Source organism: Grampus griseus (assembly GCF_964374135.1).
Source record: "Grampus griseus genome assembly, chromosome: 8".
Taxonomy (NCBI): domain Eukaryota; kingdom Metazoa; phylum Chordata; class Mammalia; order Artiodactyla; family Delphinidae; genus Grampus; species Grampus griseus.
Window position 1 is genome coordinate 50,894,190 of NC_139002.1, and position 15,370 is coordinate 50,909,559.

The following is a 15,370-nucleotide window of genomic DNA, read 5'->3' on the forward strand; positions in this document are numbered from 1 at the left end:
AGGACAAAGAGTCCCATACAGGATAAATCCAATGATAAACACACCAAGACATGTATTAATCAAACTATAAAAAAATAAATACAAAGAAAAAATATTAAAAGCAGCAAGGGAAAAGCAACAAATAACATACAATGGAATCCCCATAAGATTAACAGCTGATCTTTCAGCAGAAACTCTGCAAGCCAGAAGGGAGTTGCAGGACATATTTAAAATGATGAAAGGGAAAAACCTACAACCAAGATTACTCTACCCAGCACCAGCAAGGATCTCATTCAGATTCACTGGAGAAATTTAAAACTTTACAGACAAGAAAAAGCTAAGAGAATTCAGCACCAAAAAAATCAGCTTTACAACAAATACTAAGGGAACTTCTCTAAGCAGGAAACACAAGAGAAGGAAAAGACCTACAATAATAAACCCAAAACGAATAAGAAAATGGTAATAGGAACATACATATTCATAACTACCTTAAATGTAAATGGATTAAATGCTCCAACCAAAATACATAGACTGGCTGAATGGATACAAAAACAAGACCCATATATATGCTATCTACAAGAGACCCACTTCAGACCTAGAGACACATACAGACTGAAAGTGAGGGGATGGAAAAAGATATTCTATGCAAATGGAAATCAAAAGAAAGCTGGAGTAGCAATTCTTATATCAGACAAAATAGACTTTAAAGCAAAGACTATTACAAGAGACAAAGAAGGACACTACATAATGATCAAGGGATCAATCCAACAAGAACATATAACAATTGTAAATATTTATGCACCCAATATAGGAGCACTTCAACACATAAGGCAAATGCTAACAGCCATAAAAGGTGAAATCAACAGTAAAATAATCATAGTAGGGGATTTTAACAACCACTTTCACCAATGGACAGATCATCCAAAATGAAAATAAATAAGGAAACACAAGCTTTAAATGATACATTAAACAAGATGGACTTAATTGATATTTATAAGACATTCCATCCAAAAACAACAGAATACACTTTCTTCTGCAGTGCTCATGGAACATTCTCCAGGATAGATCATATCTTGGGTCACAAATCAAGCCTTGGTAAATTTAAGAAAATTGAAATCATATCAAGTATCTTTTCTGACCACGACACTATGAGACTAGATGTCAATTATAGGAAAAAGTCTGTAAAAAATACAAACACATGGAGGCTGAACAATACACTACTAAATAACCAAGAGATCACTGAAGTAATCAAAGACAAAATTTAAAAAAAACCTAGAAACAAATGACAATGAAAACACGATGACCCAAAACCAATAGGATGCAGCAAAACCAGTTCTAAGAGGAAAGTTTATAGAGATACAATCCTACCTCAAGAAACAAGAAACATCTCAAATAAACAACCTAACCTTAAACCTAAAGCAATTAGAGAAAGAAGAACAAAAAAAACACCCCACATTAAAAGAAGGAAAGAAATCATAAAGATCAGATCAGAAATAAATGAAAAAGGAATGAAGGAAACAATCGCAAAGATCAATAAAACTAAAAGCTGGTTCTTTGAGAAGATAAACAAAATTGATAAACCATTAGCCCAACGTGTCAAGAAAAAAAGGGAGAAGACTCAAATCAATAGACTTAGTAATGAAAAAGGAGAAGTAACAACTGACACTGCAAAGAAATACAAAGGATTATGAGAGACTACTGCAAGCCAACTATATTCCAATAAAATGGACAACCTAGAAGAAATGGACAAATTCTTAGAAAAGCACAACCTCCTGAAACTGAACCAGGGAGAAATAGAAAATATAAACAGACCAATCACAAGCACTGAAATTGAAACTGTGAGGAAAAATCTTCCAGCAAACAAAATCCCAGGATCAGATGGCTTCACAGGCTAATTCTATCAAACATTTAGAGAAGAGTTAACACCTATCCTTCTTGAACTTTTCCAAACTATAGCAGAAAGAGGAATACTCCCAAACTCATTCTACAAGGCCACCATCACCCTGATACCAAAACCAGACAAAGATGTTACAAAAAAAGAAAACTACAGGCAAATATCACTGCTGAACATAGATGCAAAATCCTCAACAAGCTACTAGCAAACAGGATCCAATAGCACATTAAAAGGATCATACACCATGATTGAGGGGTTTATGCCAGGAATGCAAGGATTCTTCAATATATGCAAATCAATCAATGTGATACACCATATTACCAAACTGAAGCAGGAAAACCATATGATCATCTCAATAGATGCAGAAAAAGCTTTCAACAAAATTCAACACCCATTTATGATAAATACCCTCCAGAAAGCAGGCATAGAGGGAACTTACCTCAACATAATAAGGACCATATATGACAAACCCACAGCCAGCATCATCCTCAATGATGACAAACTGAAAGCCTTTCCACTAAGATCAGGAAGAAGACAAGGTTGCCCACTCTCACCACTCTTATTCAACATAGTTTTGGAAGTTTTAGCCACAGCAATCAGAGAAGAAAAGGAAATAAAAGAAATCCAAATCGGAAAAGAAGAAGTAAAGCTGTCACTGTTTGCAGATGACATGATACTATACATAGAGAATCCTAAAGATGCTACCAGGAAACTACTAGAGCTAATCAATGAATTTGGTAAAGCAGCAAGATACAAAATTAACACACAGAAATCTCTTGCATTCTTATATGCTAATGATGAAAAATCTGAAAATAAATTAAGGAAACACTCCCATTTACCACTGCAACAAAAAGAATAAAATACCTAGAAATAAACTTACCTAAGGAGACAAAAAATCTGTATGCAGAAAACTATAAGACACTGATGAAATAAATTGAAGATGATACAAACTGATCAAGAGATATACCATGTTCTTGGATTGGAAAAATCAACATTGTGAAAATGACTGTACTACCCAAAGCAATCTACATATTCAATGCAACCTCTATCAAATTACCAATGGCATTTTTCACAGAACTAGAACAAAAAAATTCACAATTTGTATGGAAACACAAAAGGACCCAAATTACCAAAGCAATCTTGAGAAAGAAAAACGGAGCCAGAGGAATCAGGCTCCCAGACTTCAGACTATACTACAAAGCTACAGTGATCAAGAAGTAATCAAGACAGTATGGTACTGGCACAAAAACATAAATATAGATCAGAATGGCCATCGTCAAATAATCTACAAACAATAAACGCTGGAGAGGGTGTGGAAAAAGGGAATACTCTTGCACTGTTGGTGGGAATGTAAATTGATACAGCCACCATGGAGAACAGTATAGAGGTTCCTTAAAAAACTAAAAGTAGAACTACTGTATGACCCAGCAATCCCACTACTGAGCATATACTATGAGAAAACCATATCGAAAAGAGTCATGTACCACAATGTTAATTGCAGCACTATTTACAATAGCCAGGACAGGGAAGCAAACTAAGTTTCCATCGACAGATGAATGGATAAAGAAGATGTGGCACATGTATACAATGGAATGTTACTCAGCCATAAAAAGAAGTGAAATTGAGTTATTTGTAGTGAGGTGGATGGACCTAGAGTCTGTCATACAGAGTGAAGTAAGTCAGAAAGAGAAAAACAAATACCGTATGCTAACACATATATGTGGAATCTAAAAAAAATAAAATGGTTCTGAAGAACCTAGGGGTAGGACAGGAATAAAGATGCAGAAGTAGAGACTGGACTTGAGGATGTGGGGAGGGGGACGGTTAAGCTGGGATGAAGTGAGAGAGTGGCATGGACATATATACACTACGAAACGTAAAATAGATAGCTAGTGGGAAGCAGCCACATAGAACAGGGAGGTCAGCTTGGTGCTTTGTGACCACTTAGAGGGGTGGGATATAGAGGGTGGGAGGGAGACGCAAGAGGAAAGGGACATAGGATTGTATGTATATGCATAGCTGACTCAGTTTGTTATACAGCAGAAACTAACACATCATTTTAAAGCAATTATACTCCAGTAAAGATGTTAATAGGAAAAATATATAGATCATGGGTATTCTTTACTTTCAAGAAGAAATTGGCCCAGTGTCCACAGAAAATCCGATTTAGGTAATCCCTTTTTTTTTTTTTTTTCAATTTCAATATCTGTTTTGTGAAAATTAGCACAAAAGGTGTGTAGCCAGGATCTTGGGCAATCCAAATTAGAGTCAGCATTTAAATTTTACAATCACCTAAATAATGGAATTACCTTGACCACAATCTCTGGGAAATGAAACATAACCCGAGGGGTAGTTGAGGCCTGGGATACTTTTGCAGAATAACTCAAACTCTCCTCCCTGGTGATACCAGAGTTGACAGTTTCCTTCTTTTCTTTTTTTTCCTTTCCACCACTTCAAGCTATTTTCCTTTTATTATAAATGGGATAATCTCTCTTCCTTAAACAAACATACAAAAAGATGACATTAAGTGATTTCTTGGTTTTGTTTTGGTTTTATTCCTTTATCATAGCAAAAATTGTCTTCATAAGAGTTTCTTACACATTTGAGATAATGATTCACTAATTTATTCAAAAGCAAATGTTCTCATTTATTGCAATTTCCAAAGAGAATAATAACTTCAAAGTAAATTAATTGCTTCAAATTATTAAAGCTTTCAACTTCTCCTTAGTGAATATTAAATGGTCCAAATTTTGTGAAGAGCTGTTGATAATCTGACTCCGTACTTTTTTATAGAAAAAGTACAATAGAACTGTCAAGAAACCAATTAAAGTGGTAAAAATATGTTTAAAACATTTTAAAGTATTCTGCTCTGCAGAAGCTTTCAAAACATGCTAGCCCTTCATTTTAAACAAAGTCCATATTTTTAAGTTATTTTAAAAAATACCTGTAAAAACTTTATGTTAGTGTTGCTATGACAGAAGTCATTTGCCACCAGGAAGGTAAGTATATTACATAAAAGCCAACTGTGTATTTATTTTCAGGTCAAATAGAAGCCTACAACTTGAACATATGTGGTCCTATGTTTCTCTGTTTCGTTCTACTTTTGTTGTAAGAGAATGTGGGGCTTATATAATCCTATTCTCTCTTTCTTGTATAAATAATATTGAAAGCCAGTTAATATGCCAAACACAAGTGTTAGGCTAAATTCCTGCCAAGTTTCATCCCTCTAGTGGTCTTGGCTACTGAAGATCTCCCTTTCAAAATACAATAGATTAATTTAAGGAAAGATACCATAACATGACACAGCATAGAGCTGCATAGTGCTTACAGTATAGGACCATATTTACATATTATCTTATTTAATTCTTACAAGAACAATATTAGTTTACTTTCACTGGAGTCTTTTTAAAAATTTTTAATACTATTTTTACCATGACTTTATTAACTTTCTATGTGAAAAAAAAGGGAAATAAAGAGATTAACTTTTCTAAGACTACAAAACTTGATTAGCTTGAACTTATATGTTCTGACTCGAAATCCTGTGTATTTCCCCATCCTCTATTGGAGCCTATATCTAGTTCTGAAACTATTTGCCTTTTAATCAGAAATGGGAAATGTATTTCCTAATTACCTGAACACTTTACCTAATATCTCTAATCTCTTGAAAAATGTCAGTTTTTATAGGTTTCTGTTCTGCATTTCAATTTCATGTCCTTCTCCATTCTGTTGGTTTAGCATGTAATCACTTACTTCTTTAAAAATCAGGAAACATTCTAACCCATTTCCAAAGAGACTAGAAACTTGCTTAAAAGTTAAAAAAAAAAAATAAGGAATACTATCAGAATGTCATTACTAATAATGCTAGTGTTTTACATCAACTATGTAACTTAGTAAAAAATACAGTTAACTCAAACTCCGCAGACTTATCTGAACTTTCTTTACATTGAAATTATTCATCTGACAACAGCCATTTGGATAATAGGGCAAACTAAATAAAATTTGGTAATTTTTACCTGTAAGTGCTTTATTTAAAGGTCATTTTTATAGCATGGAAGATTTCTGCATTTTTACACTAAAATTAAGCACTAGCTCTTCAACAAATATAAAACCTATGATAGCAAACTTAGCACAAAAAGTAAATATGTGAAAAACATGGAGACTAGTTCTTTGCTGGAAACAGGGAGTAAGCTTAATATCCAGTGTGGTATATAAAATATAATATGAATATGTATAATTTGATCAGGCATAGAAACACACAGAGAGAGGTAGATGGAATAATAATGGAAATTAAAATATGTTACTCTTATCTTGTCAAGGAAAATAGAAGAACGAATTTGAGATAGTTATTAAAAGATGGGTAAAATTTAAACATGTAGACATAGTAGAGGGACAAGAGAAAACATAACCCACCAGGTATGACCACCAAGACAGGGAAATATGGGGTGTCTGAGATTGTAGAGCAAATCTTGCCATTCATAAAATGACCACCTCAAATTCATCCATTCGATAGGGTATATTAAAAATTTCACAAAATGGACTCCTTTTTTTCCCCAAAGAAATAAATTTGAATTCTGTATAAAGTGAGAATGAATATATATAATATTCCAAATACTTACTTAGTGAAAGAGCCTAAATCAGATAGCACAAAATGGCAGGATTCATGTATATACACACACATATATACATATATCAATATATATACATTTTATATTATCCACTTTATAATATGGTGATACTATTTTATACACACACACACACACACACACACACACACACACACACACACACACACACATATATACACACATATATAATATTAGCACCATATTGTAAATTTTGGGGTACACATCTTTTGTAAATATCAACAGATCAACTTTGCTTCATTTGGCTCTTCTACATTATGTATGCAAGAGATCAGTACCTGCATTTAGTAATTTTTAAATGTAGCATTCCTTGATTAGGCAAATTAGTTTCTCTTCTTTATTTTATTAGTGTTTTGCCACTTTTTAAAATTCTTGCCTCTATTTGCTCACCCATGTATTTTTATAAACATGAACTAAATAGCTAAATTCTTCAGGCCTGTTCTAGGCAGTAGTAAAGTATTATCCCTAATCTTGAGGATCTCTGACTCTACTGTAGGAAGTAGATACACAAAAAATACTAATAAGCTCATGTCATAATATATAAAAGGAAGAATGTGATTTGCTATAAGTTTCTGACAAGCCAAAGGAGACCGAACTCGAACAACATCTTGAAGGTAGAGTATGAGTTTTGCAACTGAAACAGGGGACGACATTCTAGACACAGTGAACAATGAGGAAAGGTATGGAAAGTTGAGTGCCCAGGCAGCTGGGAATGGCTGGATGTGGAGAAGTGACGGAGGATGAACTAGGAGGATAGGGAGAAACACTTCATTATGGACCTTCTAGTGAGCTACATGGAAGAATTAGAAATTTATTCTATAGATGATGAGGAGTTATTAAAGAGTTACAGTAAAGGAGTAACATGCTCAGATTTGCATCTAACTCATATTTTATAACTTTAAAAATCATAAATCCAAGGACCCAGTATCTTATAGATATATTTATCAAAAATATAAAATAATAGATTTGTTTAAGAAAAATAACAATAAATTATTTATAATGCTTCAAAACTCTAAGGAGATAGGTGGAATCAATGTTACAATATTACTACCATTTTATAAAGAAGCTATATTTTTAGCTGTAAAATATGTCAGCTGAAGATTTGATATCAGCTGGAAAAATAATTGTTAAGACAATCCAAAGAAATGTAGTATATATGTATATACACATATTGTACATGGATTTAGCTGAAATATAATCCAAATTTTATGATATCCTAGTAAGGCCCAAAGGTGGAATTAACACATATGGAGAGAAGGAGGAATACATTCATTGGGCTCCTGGGGACAAAATGATGCCTTAGAGCTTCAGTGAATGAAGCTCAGTGAATATTATGCTTCAGTGAATATTATGCTATAGATTCAGCTCACTAATAGCTTCTGACATATCTTTCCCAGAATTCTAGGGTTCATTCTTATGTTCAGCTGTGATAGTGCATCTAGAGACATTAAAATCTACTGCCGGAATGAATGGCTGCAGACCATGCTTGTAACTTAGAAAGCTTCTGAGTGGCTCAGAAATAAACACATGCAAACTATTTCATGGTTTGGTCCATCAGTATTGCTGTGAATTGCCTCGTTATCTCAAGCATGCTCAGGAGACAGTTCTCTCTAAAACTTTAAATTCTTCTTTATTATGCATTAGACTTTTACAAATGGTATTTCTTCATTCAAGCACATCTTGACCCTAGAAGAGAAGAGGTATTTTATGCGTGGTTTTCAGTGCAAAATTCACTTAATTTAGCTCTACATTTGGAAAAACTTGTATTTTTATCCATGTGGAAATAAGGTAATATCATTTGTCTTGCTAAAATTATCAGTTGTTTTAATGTGTTCAGTAATATTTGGCATATGGCGTGTTAAAAGCAACAACAATAATAATGAATTAGTAACTTTGAAATTAGAGCTTAACATGTAAATGTTTGTCCAAATTTTTAAAATAGGATTATTTTAATACAAATAATTTGCTTCACACTGACACACACAGGATTGGACATGTACATGCATACATACACACTTTATGCATGTTTTTATTTGCATAAAGTTCAGTAGCTGGTTTTCTATGCAAGATGCTTTTAGGCATATCTTGACTATAATAGTACAAAAACAAGTATCATCATTAATGTGCTGCAAAATTATTTGCCAGCCCTAAGACCTAGATAAAAAAATTTCCTCAGCGATAAACCAGTTCCTGGAATATAGTGTGTTCTCAAAAAACGATTTGCATAATGATGAATAAATGAAAGCACGATAATTAGATGGAATAAAAGGCTCATGGCAATTAAGAAGATCTTCTACGGAAATAATATCTATCAATACTACTAACTCATAGTTTTTCTTTTCAAATTATATCATGGCTCATCTAAATGATGAAAAAATAAACAGCTTTGAGAAAAGAAATCTTTTCATCTATAACACCAAATTTTGGTAACATGAAATTGTTCATAATAGACATCTTAAAAAATAAAGAAAATTGAAAGTGAAAACACATCTTCATATAACAATCTATGTATAATATTATCAATATTTTGGTGCTTTGGTTTTTTTCTCCTGTGCATAGCTTTATCTGTATTGTATCTCTGTATACATTTATATCTACATTTAAAGTGATAGCAATATTAACTATTCTGCAGAATTATTATATTTCTGTATTGCAGTGTTCTGTGAAAGTGCTCTAGGGTAGCTAATTAAAATTTTATTTAAAAATACATTTTATCCATTTTTAAAATTAGCATACAAAAATGCCACCATATTCAAATGTGTCAGACTATCTTAGGAAGACCTTGGAAATTATTTTTTCTACTCTCAAGATATAACTGATATTCTTTCATGTGCAACTAATTGGAAACTTTAAAGATATACATGAACGTCCTACATAAATGGAGCCTGAATGTGGCCTGCTACACAGAGTGCAAGAAGGGGTCATTATTATAGCACCTATACATCACCCCAATATCTCAGGTCAAATTTTCAACAAGAAACACCCTCTCTTCAGAATAAAATAATGTTTTGCAGTGAAAAAATGTATATCTTATATGATTATATCATATTGTATAGAGTTACAGTATTAGGTATAAATTTTGGTTATTTTTTTTCTAACTTTAATATCTATAAGCTATACAAGCTATATCATTTCTACTTAAAATCACAGTTTTACTACTCTACATTTAAGGTTTTGAATAAGGTTAATTTAATTTATAAGATGACTTGTTTTATTAACAGTTTACTAAAAATTCTTTTACCATTCAAAATTGTAGAAAAATAACAATTTCATAAAATAATCTAAAAAACAATTTTTTTAACATCTTTATTGGAGTATAATAGCTTTACTGGTGTGTTAGTTTCTGCTTTATAACAAAGTGAGTCAGCAATGCATATACATACAATCCATATACCCTCCAAATTGCATCTCCCTCCCACCCTCCCTATCCCACCCCTCTAGGTGGTCAAAGAGCACCGAGCTGATTTCCCTGTGCTATGTAGCTGCTTCCCACTAGCTAACTATTATACATTTGGTAGTGTATATATATCCATAACAATCTCTCACTTCATCCCAGCTTATCCGTCCACCTCCCACATCCTCAAGTCCATTCTCTACATCTGCATCTTTATTCCTGTCCTACCCCTAGGTTGTTCAGAACCATTTTATTTTCTTTAGATTCCATATATATGTGTTAGCATACAGTATTTGTTTTCCTCTTTCTGACTTACTTCACTCTGTATGATAGACTCTAGGTCCATCCACCTCCCTACAGATAACTCAATTTCATTTCTTTTTATGGCTGAGTAATATTCCATTGTATACATGTGCCACATCTTCTTTATCCATTCATCTGTCGATGGACACTTAGGTTGCTTCCATGTCCTGGCTATTGTGCATAGTGCTGCAATGAACATTGTGGTACATGACTCTTTTTGAATTATGGTTTTCTCATGGTGTATGCTCAGTAGTGGGATTGCTGGGTCATATGGTAGTTCTATTTTTAGTTTTTTAAGGAACCTCCATACTGTTCTCCATACTGGATGTATCAATTTACATTCCCACCAACAGTCCAAGAGGGTTCCCTTTTCTCCACACCCTCTCCAGCATTTATTGCTTGTAGATTTTTTGATGATGGCCATTCAGACCAGTGTGAGGTGATACCTCATTGTAGTTTTGATTTGCATTTCTCTAATTTTAGTGATGTTGCGCATCCTTTCCTGAGTTTGTTGGCAATCTGTATATCTTCTTTGGAGAAATATCTATTTAGGTCTTCTGCCCATTTTTGGATTGGGTTTTTTTGTTTTTTTGATACTGAGCTGCTTGTAAATTTTGGAGATTAATCCTTTGTCAGTTGCTTCATTTGCAAATATTATCTCCCATTCTGAGGGTTGTCTTTTCTTTTGTTTATGTTTTCCTTTGCTGTGCAAAGGCTTTTAAGTTACATTAGGTCCCATTTGTTTATTTTTGGTTTTAATTCCATTTCTCTAGGAGGTGGGCCAAAAAGGATCTTGCTGTGATTTATGTCATAGAGTGTTCTGCCTATGTTTACCTCTAAGAGTTTTACACTGTTTGGCCTTACATTTAGGTCTTTAATCCATTTTGAGTTTATTTTTATGTATGGTGTTAGGGAGTGTTCTAGGTTCATTCTTTTATATGTAGCTGTCCAGTTTTCCAGCACCACTTATTGAAGAGGCTGTCTTTTCTGCACGGTATATTCTTGCCTCCTTTATCAAAAATAAGGTGGTCATTTGTGCATGGGTTTATCTCTGGACTTTCTATCCTGTCCCATTGAACTATATTTCTGTTTTTGTGCCTGTACCGTACTGTCTGGATTACTGTAGCTTCATAGTATAGTCTGAAGGCAGGGAGCCTGATTCCTCCAGCTCCTTTTTTCTTTCTCAAGATTGCTTGGGCTATTTGGGGTCTTTTGTGTTTCCATACAAATTGTGTAATTTCTTGTTCTAGTTCTGTGAAAAATGTCATTGGTAGTTTGATAGGGATTGCATTGAATCTGTAGATTGCTTTGGGTAGTATACTAATTTTCACAATATTAACTCTTCTAGTCCAAGAACATGGTATATCTCTCCATCTGTTTGTATCATCTTTAATTTCTTTCATCAGTGTCATAGTTTTCTGCATACAGGTCTTTTGTCTCCTTAGGTAGGTTTATTCCTAGGTATTTTATTCTTTTTGTTGCAGTGGTAAATGGCAGTGTTTCCTTAATTTCTTTTCAGATTTTTCATCATTAGTGTATAGGACTGCAAGAGATTTCTGGGCATTACTTTTGCATCCTCCTACTTTACCAAATTCATTGATAAGCTCTAGTAGTTTTCTGATAGCTTCTTTAGGATTCTCTATGTATAATATCATGTCATCTGCAAACAGTGACAGTTTTACTTCTTCTTTTCTGATTTGGATTCCTTTTACTTCTTTTTATTCTCTGATTGCTGTGGCTAAAACTTCCAAAACTATGTTGGAAAATAGCAGTGGGCAACCTTGTCTTGTTCCTGAACTTACTGGAAATGTTTTCAGTTTTTCACTATTGAGAACGATGTTGGCTGTGGGTTTGTCATATATTGCCTTTATTATGTTGAGGTAAGTTCTCTCTATGCCTACTTTCTGGAGGGTTTTTATCATAAATGGGTGTTGAATTTTGTCGAAAGCTTTTTCTGCATCTATTGAGATGATCATATGGTTTTTCTCCTTCAGTTTGTTAATATGGTGTATCTCGTTGATTGATTTGCATATATTGAAGAATCCTTGCATTCCTGGAATAAACCCCACTTGAGCATGGTGCATGATCCTTTCAATGTGCTTTTGGATTCTGTTTGCTAGTATTTTGCTGAGGATTTTTGCATCTATGTTCATCAGTGATATTTGCCTGTAATTTTCTTTCTTTGTGACATCTTTGTCTGGTTTTGGTATCAGGGTGATGGTGGCCTTGTAGAATGAGTTTGGGAGTGTTCCTCCCTCTGCTATATTTTGGAAGAGTTTGAGAAGTTTAGGTGTTGGCTCTTCTCTAAGTATTTGATAAAATTTGCCTATGAAGCCATCTGATCCTGGGCTTTTGTTTGTTGGAAGATTTTTCCTCACAGTTTCAATTTCAGTGCTTGTAATTGGTCTGTTTATATTTTTTATTTCTTCCTGGTTCAGTTCTGGAAGGTTGTACTTTTCTAAGAATTTGTCCATTTCTTCCAGGTTTTCCATTTTATTGGCACATAGTTGCTTGTAGTAATCTCTCATGAGCCGTTGTATTTCTGCAGTGTCAGTTGTTACTTCTCCTTTTTCATTTCTAAGTCTATTGATTTGTCTTCCTTTTTTCTTGATGAGTCAGGCTAATGGTTTATCAATTTTGTTTATCTTCTCACAGAACAGGATTTTATTTTTACTGATCTTTGCTATTGTTTCCTTCATTTCTTTTTCATTTATTTCTGATCTGATCTTTATGATTTCTTTCCTTTTGTAACTTTGGGGTTTTTTTGTTCTTCTTTCCCTAATTGCTTTAGGTATAAGCCTAGGCTGTTTATTTCAGATGTTTCTTGTTTCTTGAGGTAGGATTGTATTTTTATCTTTCCTCATAGAACTGCTTTTGCTGCATCCCATAGGTTTTAGGTCACCGTGCTTTCACTGTCATTTGTTTCTAGGTATTTTTTTATTTTGTCTTTGAGTTCTTCACTGATATCTTGGTTATTTGGTAGTGTATTCTTTAGCCTCCATGTGTTTGTATTTTTTACAGATTCTTTCCTGTAATTGATATCTAGTCTCATAGCATTGTGGTTGGAAAAGATACTTGATACAATTTCAGTTTTCTTAAATTTACCAAGGCTTGATTTGTGACCCAAGATATGATCTATCCTGGAGAATGTTCCATGAGCACTGGAGAAGAAAGGGTATTGTGTTGCTTTTGGATGGAATTTCCTATAAATGTCAGTTAAGTCCATCTTGTTTAATGTATCATTTAAAGCTTGTGTTTCCTTATTTATTTTCATTTTGCATGACCTGTCCATTGGTGAAAGTGGGGTGTGAAAGTCCCCTACTATGATTGTGCCACTGTCAATTTCCCCTTTTATGGCTGTTAAAATTTGCCTTATATTTTGAGGTGCTCCTATGTGGGTGCATACATATTTCCTATTGTTATATCTTCTTCTTGGATTGATCCCTTGATCATTATGTAGTATCCTCTTTGTCTCTTACAATAGTCTTTCTTTAAAGTCTATTTTGTCTGATATGAGGATTGCTACTCCAGCTTTCTTTTGATTTCCATTTGCTTGGAATATTTTTTTTCATCCCATCACTTTCACTCTGTATGTGTCCCTAGGTCTGAAGTGGGTCTCTTGTAGACAGCAAATATATGGGTCTTGTTTCTGTATCCATTCAGACAGTCTATGTCTTTTGGTTGGAGCATTTAATCCATGTACATTTAAGGTAGTTATGAATATGTATGTTCCTATTACCATTTTCTTAATTGATTTGGGTTTGTTATTGCAGGTCTTTCCCTTCTCTTGTGTTTCCTGCCTAGAGAAGTTCCTTTAGCATTTGTTGTAAAGCTAGTTTGGTGGTGCTGAATTCTCTTAACATTTGCTTGTCTGTAAAGGTTTTAATTTCTTCTTCGAATCTGAATGAGATCCTTGCTGGGTAGAGTAATCTTTGTTGTAGGTTTTTCCTTTTCATCACTTTAAGTATGTTCTGCCACTCCCTTTTGGCTTTCAGAGTTTCTGCTGAAAGATCAGCTGTTAATCTTATGGGGATTCTATTGTATGTTATTTGTTGCTTTTTCCTGGCTGCTTTTAATATTTTTTCTTTGTATTTAATTTTTGATAGTTTGATTAATAAGTTTCTTGGCATATTTGTCCTTGGATTTATCCTGTATGGGACTCTCTGTGCTTCCTGGACTTGTTTGACTATTTCCTTTCCCATATTAGGGAAGTTTTCAAGTATAATCCCTTGAAATATTTTCTCAGTCACTTTCTTTTTCTCTTCTTCTTCTTAGATCCTGATAATTTGCATTTTGGTGCATTTAGTGTTGTCCCAGAAGTCTCTGAGACTGTCCTCAGTTGTTTTCTTTTTTTTTTTCTTTATTATGCTCTGCAGTAGTTATTTCCACTTTTTATCTTCCAAGTCACTTATCTGTTCTTCTGCCTCAGTTATCTGTTAGTTATTCTTCTAGAAAATTTTTAATTTCAACTTTTGTGCTGTTCATCATTGTTTGTTTGCTGTTTAGTTCTTCTAGGTCCTTGTTAAATGTTTATTGTATTTTCTCTATTCTATTTCCAAGATTTTGGATCATCTTTACTATCATTACTCTGAATTCTTTTTCAGGAAGACTGCCTATTTCCTCTTCATTTGTTTGGTCTTGTGGGGTTTTATGTTGCTCCTTCATCTGCCGTGTGTTTCTCTGTCTTCTCATTTTGCTTAACTTACTGTGTTTAGGATCTCCTTTTTGAAGGCTGCAGTTTCGTAGTTCCCATTGTTTTTGGTGTCTGTCCCCAGTGTCTAAGGTTGGTTCAGTGGGTTGCGTAGGCTTCCTGGTGGAGCAGACTGATGCCTGTGTTCTGGTGGATGAGACTGGATCTTGTGTTTCTGGTGGGCAAGACCATGTCTGGTGGTGTGTTTTGGGGTGTCTGTGACCTGATTATGATTTTAGGCAGCCTCTCTGCTAATGGGGGGGTTTGTGATCCTGTCTTGCTAGTTGTTTTGCATAGGCTGTCCAGCACTGTAGCTTGCTTGTCATTGAGAGGAGCTGTGTCTTAGCATTGAGATAGATATCTCTGGGAGAGCTTTCACTGTTTGATATTATGTGCAGCCAGGAGGTCTCTAGTGGACCAGTGTCCTGAACTCAGCTCTTCCACCTCAGAGACACAGGCCTGACACC